Source organism: Barbus barbus (genome assembly GCF_936440315.1).
Source record: "Barbus barbus genome assembly, chromosome: 46".
In the NCBI taxonomy this organism is placed as follows: domain Eukaryota; kingdom Metazoa; phylum Chordata; class Actinopteri; order Cypriniformes; family Cyprinidae; genus Barbus; species Barbus barbus.
The window spans coordinates 1,199,882-1,213,753 of NC_136724.1; positions in this window are offsets into that span (position 1 = coordinate 1,199,882).

Below are 13,872 nucleotides of genomic sequence, written 5' to 3' on the forward strand. Positions count from 1 at the left end.
ATAATGCTCAAAAAGATAAAAAGTTATAGACACTAACGTGCCTTGAAAAATATTTTTCCACACTGAATGTTTTTTTATTTCATATACAAATACATGAAATAAGTCCTGGAGCAATCCAGAAAAGTAATAGATTAAAAGCCACGTGTCTCATGAGTTTATATTTCAAATTTGAAGACGATACCATGAAAAATGAGATTCCTACAATATTTTTTCTGAAAATATTTATAATCCCCCCAGCCCCCCTGTTTGAGGAAAAATAACCACCAAATGTATTGCAGAATTATGTTAGTAATTATACATATTCCTGCATAGTTTTTCAATTATAGAATAATAGACAGAATTTTAGACATCATACAAGTGATTTATTTGAGCACTAAAAAATACAAAAATAGTTATTTGAGTAATAAAAAGGAAGAAAAAAATAGCTTTGTATATAGTATGTCTACTGAAGTATATATTCTGATTGCCAGACATAAAGTGATATTGGCAGAGATGGTCATCCAGTCGGTAATCACACTCTGATGTGCATCCATACAGATGATAATTAAACAGATGGGCCATATAATCAATAATAGCTGATCAATGAATCACAATGATAGCCGTCATAGAGTCGGTAATAAACACGCTGATGTGCGTCTATACAGATTATAATGATGCAGACACGGCCACATTCCCCACACAATACACACACACACACACACACACAAAAAAAATGTAGAAGAAAAAAAAAAGAGTTTTTTTATGGAAAAGCAGATCGCTAAGTTATGCCCCGCTCAGATGACAGTAGCGTCACAGAAGCGTCATCGCTGCCTGGAGAGTGCGCCAAATTCAAATAAACTATATTCCGCTTTTCTGAGACTTTTTTTTCCGTGGATGATCTCAATCTGTTTGTAAAACTGTATTCTACAGCACCGTTTTGTTTTTTACCACCAAGACGCTGTTTTTGAGCGTAATTTATTCCACAATGGACGCGAACAATAACTCCGGAAGAAATGAAACGTAAACAAAGGAATATTCATCCTTATTACAACGTTATTGTTTCGTTGGACTAAAAGTGCTCGCTGGGATGTTGTTCTGTGGACCCTTACCTCTAACTAAACTGGGATTTCAGCAGTGGACGCGTTTGTGACTCGTTATTACAATGAATCTGGTACGTAGTGCTTTTTTTCTCTGCTTGTTTTGATGTGTAACTGCTTACACAAATGTAGCAAATACATTCCTTATAAGCTTTCCATCGGAAAACAGCAATCTGTCGTCGATGCTTGAGGCTTAGACCTTCAGAAGGATATATAGTTTGTCAAGATTAACTTTGTCCCGTTTCATTTATTCTGTTAGAAAACAATGACACACGCAAACAAAAGAGCGTTCAGTGCGACGTCGCTCTGGTGAACGGTAACAGGTTAAGGAGCAGATTCCAGATGCTCCACAAACTAAAACTGAAATCAAAATTTCTGGGAGGGAGGTGGGCCAGAGACGGATCAGGGAGAGGGATGGTGGGCCAGGCCCGTGTAGTGGCAGGGGGCCTGGAGACACCTCTGTGCCAGGGTGCAAGGGTGGTGTCGGCAGAGCAGGAGGCCAAGGCAGGGCAGGCAGAGCAGGAGGATAGTGAGCAGACACTGCCGCTGCCTCAGGAGCTTTGTGTGCGGACAATGCCGCCTTGAGGAAATCGTGAGCGGTTACAGCCACCTCGAGAGCCCTGTGATCAGACACCGCCGCCTCAAGAGCCCTGTGAGCAGTCACTACCGCCTCGGGAGGAACGTGGGCAGACACTGACGCCTCGGAGGAACTGTGAGTGGGAACCGCCGCCTCGGGAGTGTGCGGGCACCACCGCGTCGACAAAATCGAGAGCAGAAACTGCTGCCTCGGGAGCTTTGTGAGCGGGCACCACCGTTTCGAAAGCCTTGTGAGTGGGTACCGCTGCCTCGGGAGGATCGTGAGCGGGCATCGCCGCTTCGAGAACATTGTGAATGGGCACTGCTGCCTCGGGAGCTTTGTGAGCGGGCACCGCCGCTTTGGAAGCCTTGTGAGTGGGCACCGCCGCCTCCGGAAGATCGTGAGCGGGCACCGCCGCTTCGGAAGCCTTGTGAGTGGGCACCGCCGCCTCGGGAGGATCGTGAGCGGACACCACTGCCTTGGGTGGACCGTGAGCAGCCACCGCCTCCCTCACCGACATCAGCAGAGGATCCTCCATGCTGCGTCTCAGCCGGGAATGCCCAAAGAACGAACCCGAGAATCTGGAAGCGGCCAGCACAATATGAGGAGGTTCTGGAACGACAGCCCAGACTGGGAGGGGGCCACCCTCCAGCAGTTCCACCTCCTTCAAATAGATGACGTGGTCGACCACCTCCCAATAGGACCACGTATCTAGCTCCCCCAGCTCCTCCCAGTTGACAGGCTCGTCCAGGCCCGCTAGAAATACGTAGAGGAGGGTGCTCTCTCCAATCCCTAGCCTCTGGCCTGCATAAAAGAGGTCTTCGTCATACCGCCCAAAGGGACGATTGTCTTGTGGGCAGGGATGCGGCCCACTGGCTGGGGTATGGTTCCTCTGTTGTCTGGAAGCTGGGAATAAAAAGATTCCCATCGCCACTGAGTCTTCAAGTGGCTGTTTCGTTCTGACACAGCTGGGGAGAGACGAAGACTCAAATGCTGGCGGAAAGGTCCTTTTAATAATAAAATGAAACAAGGGGGAAGAAACCACGGAGCGGGCTTCCGATGCCGGGGAGCGGCCGCTGGGTCAGATTGGCGGGCAAGGAGATAGGGACTGGCCCGTCTCGCTTCCCACTAACAGATCCATCTGTGAACCCCACGAGTGCAGCCGCCGCTCCGCCTCACACAGGGGGAACACACGGTCTGAAATGCGATCTGCTGTCGCCCAAGTGCTTTACTTTCTGAGCACTTTTCGCCATGATAAAGTGGAGCTTATAATGTGTTCTTTTTGGGACAGACAACACTAAATAAGACTCACAACAGGCAAGGACAATACACACAGACAGAGAGGCGATTGCTTAATGACAAAAAGCAAACGCCGGCTCCACCGCACGTGCGTTTATGCTTCCCGGTCGGTGACGTCACCCGCCTATGACGTCTCGCCCTTTCATTGGACAGATTACACTCTAGTTCAGAGCGCGATCACGCTCAAGGCGTTCCCGTAGCGTCGTCGACGCAGCTCGAGTTCCTAGAAGGGAACCACTGTTTTTTGTTTGTTTGTTTGATTGATTGATTTTATTTTCTAAATATATACATAAAAAATTTTTTTAGCTGCGACTGTCTCACAATTCTGAGCTATAAAATTTCTGAGTTATAAACTTTCGATTCTGAAAAAAAAAAAAGAATTGTAAGATAAAAAGTAACAAATCATTAGATACAGTACTAAGTTGCAATTGCAAGTTTTTTATTTTATTTTATTTTTTTGTGGTTTTATAACCCATAGGTTGTAAGAATTAAGTTTTGATGTTTATTGCTGAGGAAAATGCATAGTGCTGCACTAAAACCGCTCAAAACTGTTTAGCAGCAGCATTGGAACTCCTGACACCCCAACATCATTTAATAAACACAAGCACCACACATATTTTTCTTGAAAAAATTTGAAAATCTAGTCATATTTATGAGTGTTTCTCCTTTAATTTCACAGGAGAGTAGAGATTGCTCACGTAAGCGCAGTCGTGTAACGTGTCAGAGCACACACAACACCTGCTATGCCACGTTTCTGACAGCAGCTTTGTTGTATCGTGAGCATGAGAACTACCAGTGCTACTTTGAAACTCAGCTGCAATACAAACTACTAACAAAACATGTTTGTATATTTGATACCTTAAATTTGATTAAATAAATAAATGTATATATATAGTAAAAACAGTAATATTGTGAAATAATATTAGGATGTAAAATAGCTGTTTTCTATGTGAATATGTGTTAAACTGTAATGTATTTCTGTGATCAAATCTGTATTTTCAGCATCATTACTCCAGTCTTCAGTGTCACATGATCTTCAGAAATCATTCTAATATACTGATTTACTCCTCAAGAAACAATTCTGATTATTATTAATGTTGAAAACAGCTGTGCTGCACAATAGTTTTGTGGAAACCATGATTTATTTTATTTTTCAGGATTCACAGATAAATAGAAAGTTCAAAAGAACAGCATTTATTTTAAATATAAATATTTTGTAACATTATACATTTCTTTACTGTCACTTTTAATCAATTTCATTTTTGAGTCCTTGCTGTATAAAAGTACAAATTTCATAAAAATAGAAAACTTATTGAACCCAAACTTAAAATGGTATTTTTTAGATATTCTTTTCTTTTCACACTAATTTACATCTTATTAGCTATATTAAACATATTTTGATGTTGCATCACTCACTTTTTGATTAAGTAACAAGCTTGAGCAAACCAGCAACAGTCATGATGAATAATGATGACGTCCCATTGCTTTTAATCGCAGCAGACAATATCTAATTAAGCAAAGCTCCACCCCCATTACATTTGCTGCAAGTCTATCAATCCTGTTATTAAACCGGACTCATATAAAGTTCATTTATTGGGTGCTTTATGCTCCCCTCCCACAGGATCTCATGACCGCAAACAAGGATCAGGCCTCATGTCTTTCAATAAATTTTATGTGATTGCATTTAAGATGTTCAACATGAAAGGATCACTGCTTAATGTGTCAAATCCCAGAGAGGATAATTAATTTTGAGCAGTTCTGACATTATATTGAGGCGGGTTGCTCATGCGGCCTGAAATCAATATGACTTGTAAATCAAAAATAAATTGGTTTTCCTTTTGTTCTCTGCGAACAATCATCTCAAATTAATTGCTGTACCAACTGTATATTTTAAAGACATGAATCTCTTGTGATTGGGTGTGTTTTACACAATGCACGCAGGTTTAGGAGCGTTTATAGCCATTTTTCAGGCTGTTAAACACATATTAATTTTTATCAGACACAGTTGGTTTTCTTCTGGAGACGAGGAGCTGCTCGTTGTTCTTCGAAGGCATGGATCAATTTGGCTCAGCGTCGCTTGACCATCAGACATGGACACTTGTGGCTCTGCTGACCCATAGGAAAAATGTATTGCACAGTGGTTGCTTTTCCTATAAGCTCAGGAGACTTAGATGAGATTCTCATATACTGTATCTCTCATTTTAGTATCAACAGCATTTCAGATGTTTATCCTAAAATTCCTTAGGAGAAATAGAAGTAGACACAAATGAGAAATATTTGAGAACAAAAGAGTCAGAATTGAGAATGTGGTGCAAAAAAACATAGAATATCTATTTTTTTGTCTCGCTGCAAGACTCCATTATAGGAATATTTTATTGCTCTGTGCTTGCTCTTTCTAACCTCAGGAGACTTAGTTGTGATCAGGGGCATCACGCACTCATTATTTTTGAGGGGGCACAAATGGGTGGAGGAGGGGGGTTCATCATGTGACACACAGTAGCCACAATAGCACTTATGTTCTTATGTTTTATTTAATTATTTTCCTTTTAATTCGAAACATTCTCAAATGCATTAACTATATCATGAAATATCTCGATTCTCACCTTTATATGTTAGTTGATCTATAGTGGACGATGGTTAAAGTAGCCTAATAATGTAATCTATTAACCAGCCTATGTATAAAATCCTGTCTGTTTACTTAAGTAACACATATGGGCGTCATGCCATAACATAGATTTAATATGACTGGCTTTATATTTAATATGAATTAACATTGAAAGTTAATATGAATAAAAACATTGTAAGTTAGGCTACTTATCATAACACTTTCATTGTACAGAAAGAGAACAAAGAACATTTTCACTGACAGTCTAGAGTTCAAGCACTCTCAAAAACTCCCATTAAAATCACTGAAGCTGTTTACACTGTGAAATGAATATTTTACAGATTCATACACACATCTGCACTTCATTGTTTCTAACGAGAGAATTCGCCAGAAAGAGGTGTTCAGTCAGCAAGCGAGTGACGAAAACACCGGCATTTTAGCGATGACTCATCTGAACACCTCTGATTGGTCATTGCACTCATAAGCTCAACAGCATCGTGTGTGATTGGTTATAATGCAGCGCAGTGCCAGCCAGTGAACACAGATTTGATTTTATCAACTGATGATATGACGTGCTGAAAGATCTAATCACGCTGGTGTGATTGTATTAAATATAGAGAATATTAATCGGCTGTTTTTTGTCTTTTGGAAGCTGCATTAAAAATGGGCATGACGCCTCTGGTTGTGATTCTCATGTATTTCTCATTTTAGTCTCAACAGTGTCTCAGGTGATTCTTCTAAAAATCCTTACGAGAAATAAAAGTAGACACATCTGAGACATGAGAAAGTTCTGAAAGAAAGGAATCCAAAATGACAATAGGAGCGAAACGCGTGAGAAACATGGGAGATCTCTTTATTGTCTTGATGTAATCTCTTGCAAGACTCCATAAAAAATATTTTACTGCTCAGAGGTTGCTTTTTATTTTTGATTGCAATATGGTTTTTCACCTTTAATGGTCAGGACAGCAGGAGTAGAGACAGGAATCAATTGTACAGGTGAGAATTGAACAGGAGCAGGAAAGAACCTTTAGCTGAGATTCAAACTCATGGGGCTCTGTCCTACACACGGCACAATGCAAGTGTTTTTTGCTAGTTTCAGCCCGATACAGTTATCATTTTCCTGTCCTGCGCCACGTTGTTTAAATAGCAAATGCATTTTTGCGCTCATGGGCGTGCTGGTCTGAAAACAAGAAGTGTTCAGGCGCATTGTTGGCGCGAGGCAACTGAAATAAACTACGCCAAGTTGGTCAATGGCGCAGTATTTTTTTTGTTATTTAAAGAGCGCGTTAGTATAGGCAAGTCCACAACGCACGTACACTCTGCTTATTACACACAGGGACGTGCAGCAGCACACAAATATGCCAAATATTAAAAATTAAAGGATTACAATTCAAAAGATTATTATTGTGTAGGCTACATAAATATAAAAATGCCTACATGCCAAATGGATTGTCATTGTATTTATCAGAATAAGGCTACCTGTTTGGAGAGGCGTTCATTCTTTGCTCTTGCAAATTCCGTCATGTAAATAGCGAATCCGCCATGGCGTGAGTGCAACTGGCTCTTAAAGGGAATGGGAGATGAGACTCTGATTGGTTTATTGCATGTTATGCCCAAAACACAGCTATTACTCATTAAGAGAATTGAGACACCAATTGTAGACCATGCCTGCGTTCAGCCCCGTAAAAATGGTGCAAAGCATTTATTAAAGGGGTGGTTTACTGCCTTTTTTCTTTGCTTGATTGTGTTTATGGGGTGCAATATAACATGTCTTTGTGTTTCGTTTGTTAAAAAACACCTTATTTTTCATAAATTTCACCTTTATTGTAAGCCACTTTCTCCTCTGTGATTGACCGGTTGACTTCCTGATTCTATGAAACCACTCCCTCAGAAACAGGCAATGGGCTCAGATTGGTTAGTTGGGCCGTTGTGTTGTGATTGGCTAAACTGCGTACTGCACATTGTCCGGAAACTTCATGCCCATTACCTTTACGGGCGACAGTTGCATGTGCTCCTGTCAAATGTAAATAATGGTGTCAATATCAGTTTGAGCCAGAATCAGAGCCAGAAAGCGGTAATGAAGAGAGTCAAGCAGAACCTCCGCAAACATGGCTCTTACAAAATGTTTCTGAATGGAAATTTTTTTTTTATTATTATTCTCTCAAAGAATTTCGATACGCTATTACTTGAAAATGCTACTGCTATTTGTTAGCTTTTGAGATACGGTTTTCTCCTGATTAAACATTTAATATAACTGAATACATGACTGAGTAATTACATGAAAAATTACGTCATAAAGTATACATGGAAAATACATTTACAAAATTAGTACATAATTACAAATTCGGGTCCAAAATGTTTGTACGCGTTCGTCATAGACACGAAATAGCATAACTAACTGGCTACTAAAGCCAGCATTGGTATTTGTTTACGTCCTTGATAAAAACTAAAACATTACGTCTGAAATTATACATGCAAATACATTTAAAATGATTAAATCTTACTTACAGGTTGTGGCCCAACAACTGCTGCCTCTGGTTTTAAAGTTGGAACTGCTCCATGTTTTAGTGATAGTTTCTGGTTGAATCCGGCATTGAACTCGTGTAGATTCTGGAAGCTGTCTTCCGTAAAATGCGCAGCACAGACAGCTAAGTTAAGATTGTAATTGTCAGGAACATAATCAAACATAAATTTGAACCATTGCTGACAAACTACAGCGTCCGTAGGAAGCCCGAACACAGAAGACCTGACAGCTGGGTGAAAATAACACACTTTCGACGGCATGGCTACAGCTCTCCACTATAACTCTTCCTCTTCCACAAAGCCGCAGAACATGGCCTTGCCCCCTTTTTTGCATGTTCCGGAGGGAGGGTTGATGTAAATTTATGGGTTTGTTACGTATGAAACCTGGGAAGTATCTCGTTGTTAGCAGTTAGAAATGTTGTAAAAAATAAGTATCCCCACTACTCATTTTTGCACCAGTAAAACGTAAAAATACAGCTTTTCTACCAAATTATTTGTAATATCTATCTATTATATTAATATTTAACTTACACTGGAAAGGTTTCCATGACCTCTGACGAGATCTCGGCAAAAAGTCTCACGATTTATTTCCAGAACATGATGCATAATGGTATGCACTTAGCCTTGAATAGCGCTCCGGAGCTTTAGTGTGCATTAAGGGCACTGCGCTTTGCTGTTTTTAAGACCTTGGACAGTCTTGCGCACTTACTTCCTGTCGCGCGCACGCGCTCTCAAGTGGCCAGGACCGTAAGTGTGGGTTTTTGGACAAAGCCCATGCGCCCAGGCGCGCCAAATGTTTTTCCTGTCGTTAAACTAGCAAAAGTGGATTTGGACACGCCCTGAGTGCACCTGTGCCTTGCGCTTTAGACCATGTGCTTAGATAGTTAAAATAGGGCCCATGCTGCTTGAGGTGCGTTGTCCCTTCACGTCGATGCTGTCCACAAGGCTATGGCTCTGACAGAGGTTATTCTACGCTCCGGATACTAAGGGTTGATTCTCTTATATGTCTCATTGAGATATTAGCTTTGTCTTAAGATGTCTTCAGTTTCATTTTAGGATAAATGTTAAACTATTAATAATATTGTAAATACTAAAACTATCATTCAATAGCATTAAACATTTTAGAATAACAAGGGTTACTAGTTTAAATATTTGTCTTAGTGCCAAAATCGCATCCATTCAGGGGCGGATCTACCAGGGTGGCACACGGTGGCAACCCCAGAATTATCACAGAATAAAATATAAATGTAAGCAGTGTTTCATGTGCTACTTTATATCCGCGGCCATGACAGCGTCACTGAAAATAATGGCAAAAACAAGTCTTTCACTAAACTGTGCATGATGGTTGCACTTGAACGCAGCGTGCCCAGTGTAGTCGGCTTCATTAACAAATGGCTCTTATGAACTGGTACTTTTTGAGTCAAAAACACAAAGCACAGCCCATTCACTAACAAATTGTGTTTACATTTGTTTTTGAATCAGATACTGCTTCTCGGTTTATTCAGAAGTCCTCTGAGAATAATCTGAGAATAATGAATAATAATACAATATACTGTATGTGTATCTGAAATATATAGCATTGTATATACAATTTCCAAACACACTAGAAAGGACTTACAAGTGCAAGATGTTTAGTATATGAGCAATACTTTTTTTAAACAAATGTAACACCAGTGTACCAGTGTTTGTTTGTTTGTTTTTTCTTTGTTTAGCATTAAACGTTTGTCTTGTACAGCCCATTTTTGCATGTATGTAAAAATAAAACAATAGTGCAATAGAACACTGTCTACAACTTCAAATATGGCAATGCATGTATTGTCTTTGATTGAAATGGTGTGGATAAATGACATTGAAGCTAACCAGAGGGAAGAAAAATAAAATAAAAAAAGAGATCTCTTTAACATATCAAATATTTCTCCTAGACACAAATGAGGTTACCTTAAGATTGAATGGAAACTTTTGCTTGAATCTCCTGCTTCTCAAACTTCAAAATTCTAACAAAAATTCTAACACTCTCACAATGGTCTCCATTAAAGTTTTAGAAGAGATCGCAACAACTTTACACACTCTGCTCAGATATGTCTCCTCCACTAAAGACTCGAGAGCGCTCACATTTGTCTTCTCTAAATTTCAGAACTGATCTCAATAACTTTACAAAGTGTGCACCAAGGCAAATGCCTCGATATGAGCGCAAATATTTCTACCATATAATATGTATTAACTATCAAATTAGTCAATTAGTAATCAAGACTGAGTCATAAGTCATTTATGTGCCATTCAGCAAAGAAAGCTCCAGGGTTGCATTTTCTGTAAATCAGTTTTGATTAAGGCATCCGGTACATTACTATTTCCAACCAATTATGTGCCTAAGTACATAAACATTGTCCAATAAAAAGTAACATCGAGGGCGGATTTAGTGAATTGGGGGCCCCAGGCAAATATAGGAATGGGGCGCTATACATTTGCACACATTTACCTGGATTTCTCTTTTGTCGTGATGCTTGCTGCTGCACAATAGTGCCCCATTGTTGTGTCCAATGTTTCTACATTTTTCATGTACATGTTATAAAGGTATTCTTTCATTTACATTTACATTTATTCATTTAGCAGACACTTTTATTCTTTCATGTTGTAGACCACACAATAGCAATTGATTTACCATTGAGATACAAGTTTTAACAAAAAACAAAATAAATTATAAAATGATAAACCTCACAATTGAACATTTAAACCTTTTGTTTGTTTTCTTAAGAAAAGGGATGAGTCAGAAGTATTATTATTATTTAAAACGGATTTACGTGGGTGGATTTTCGCATTGGTCTGAACAATAAACTGGATTATTGAAAATGCACATTCATTCTCTGCCAGGTGCTTTTGGAAAGTCAGAAATATAGCAGTTTCCCCGCTAACCACTGCTCAGCTCATAAATTATACTTTATCGGGTAAAATGAAAATGAAAATTATTATCTGTTCTTAATGTACCTTAAATTAAGAGTTTCACATTTTTAATACTCTAATCAACATGGACATGGACAAATATGTATGCTTTATGCAATATATGTGTATTATTAGTGAAACCATAGTGAAGAATAGACATGTTTCAAAGGTTATAGATGTTTTTCAAAGAACTTGTTCATGTCTATTAGACACATGAAAAAAAAGAACATAGAAATACCAGGTTCCTATTACTTCTCTTTCTTTGCACGTTTTACACGTTCAGCTCAGACATGCAGACAGTTGTCGTGGTAAACAGCAACCCTTCGCGTGTCCGCGCTTAATGCGCATCTCGTATATGAAAAGCATTTTAGGGGGCCTTTGGCTTTTGGGGGCCCAAGGCAGTCGCCTTCCTTTGCCTAATGGGTAAGTCCGCCCCTGAATAACATTATCCTTATTTCTGCATAATTTCTCTCTCAATATAGCCTATAACTCTGAATTTATGATTTCCCCCCTTTATTTAGTGCCTTTCAAGTACTTGACGTGATGCACACTTTGGAAAGTTGTTGAGATCTTTTATAAAGTTTTACAGGAGACAAATATGAGACCCCAGATTATTTAGCTAAAGAGACAAATCTATGCACAGTGTGTGATGTTGTTGAGATCTCTTCTAAAGCTTTGGAGGAGACAAATGTGGGAGATCCAGAGTCTCTAGCTAAGGAGAAAAATCTGAGCACAGTGTGTGATGTTGCTGAGATCCCTTTTAAAGCTTTAATGGAGACCATTGTGAGAGTGTTAGAGTTTTTGTCTCAGGAGACACGTTTAAGAAGCAGGAGATTCAAGCAAAAATCTCCATTTGATCTTAAAGTAACCTCATTTCTGTCTAGGAGAAATGTTTGAGATGTTAAAGAGATCTCACTTTTGATTTTTCTTTCCTATGGGGAGTTCAGGCTTTGAAAACACTCTATGTTGCATTTCACTGTGGGAGTATACAGTGTTCACTGGCTCTTTCAGATTCTCTCTTCTCTTTTTATTACGTCTGTATTTTATTTGTTAAGTTTCTGTTTTTACTTTGCAGGGATTGTACGGCATCACAGCTCTCTCTCTCTCTCTTTATCTCTCTCTATATGCTCTTCTTCATTTATTTGATCATTGTTTGATAAATAACTTTAGCTGAGATTAAAAGAAAATAGTGTATATACGGTAAAAAATGAATAAATAAAAAATGGAAAATTACAGTGAAAAAAGATTTAACTTAAATTTATAGTAAAAAATGTATATTCCATCGACTGATATAATGTTAAAATACCAACCTAAGTTGCTACTAAAAAGTCTATCTTTATAATATACTGCAAACAATCAAAAACACAGACAGTGAGGAGAAAGTGCAATGATTACAAACTCATCACAAGCAGCTTATGCCCATCAAATGTAACAAAAAATCCAATTTATTAAAAAAATAAAAAATGTGGTGTGTCACAGGGAATTCTGGGAATGTAAATTATAAAATGACACTTTTTTCACTTCCAAAAACTGTACACTTATCAGTATTTTACTGTGAAATTTCATTAAATGCCCTGATACATATATTACAGTTTTTCACCATATACAATGTACTAACGTACTGCTTTTACTAAAGCATTTTTACAGTCTTGTACTATTAAAATGACTATTTATTTATTAATTAGTTTGTTTGTTTAAATGCATCTCTTTTCAACAAAATTATTGTTGCTGCTTGTTTTCTTGTCGAGTGGCAAAAGTGTGACACTGATTGTGGAATGAAAATATTACTGAGTATTGAATATGGAGCGGTCTTCAATGTATGGCCTGTTTCTGTAATTGTGAGAAGTTTAAAATTAGAAATGGTCACAACTGCAAGAAATGGCTGGAAATTATGAGATGCAAAGTCACATATTTTGGTTTTTACTGTGAGATATAAACAGGCGGTAACACTTTATAATAACGTCCAGTTATAAGTCATTTATAAGTGATTAGTTAATGATTAACTAATCATTTACAAAACATTCATAAGCGATTAATAAGTGATATGCTAACAATTTGTGTATGTTTTGTTAATTCATTTAAAAGTCATTTACAAGTAATTAGCTAATGATGAACTAATCATTTACAAAACATGACTATGCATTCACAAATGATTAAGTAATATGCTAACGATTTATAAAGCTGTCATAAGTTATCTTTATAAATAGCATCATGAAATAATCAAACAGATCCTTAATGGTTAATAGTTACTAGTTAATATATTATTAATCACTTATAGATCATTGAAATGTCAACATTGTACTATTATCTCAATAAACATTATACATCATTTACAAAGCTTTCTGCATCCCCTAATCTAAAGTGTAAACTAATCATCAGTTGTAAATGTTTTACAAACCTTCCAGGTTACAGGTTGTTTGTGAATATATATATATATATTTACGCACACACGACTGGAAACCATAAAGTTTGTAAAACATTTACATATATATAACTTAATCATTATAGTTATGTTTTGTAAATGATTAGTTCATCATCATCTAATCACTTGTAAATGATTCAAAACTTATTCTACAAAACATAGATAAAAATATTAACATATCAATTATTAATCATCTATGAATGCATAGTCATGTTTTGTAAATGATTAGTTCATCATTAGCTAATTACTTGTAAATGACTTTTAAATGAATTAACAAAACATACACAAATTGTTAGCATATCACTTATTAATCGCTTATGAATGTTTTGTAAGTGATTAGTTAATCATTAACTAATCACTTATAAATTACTTATAACTGGACGTTATTATAAAGTGTTACCAAACAGGCTTTTATAACAATGAGCCCAACTTA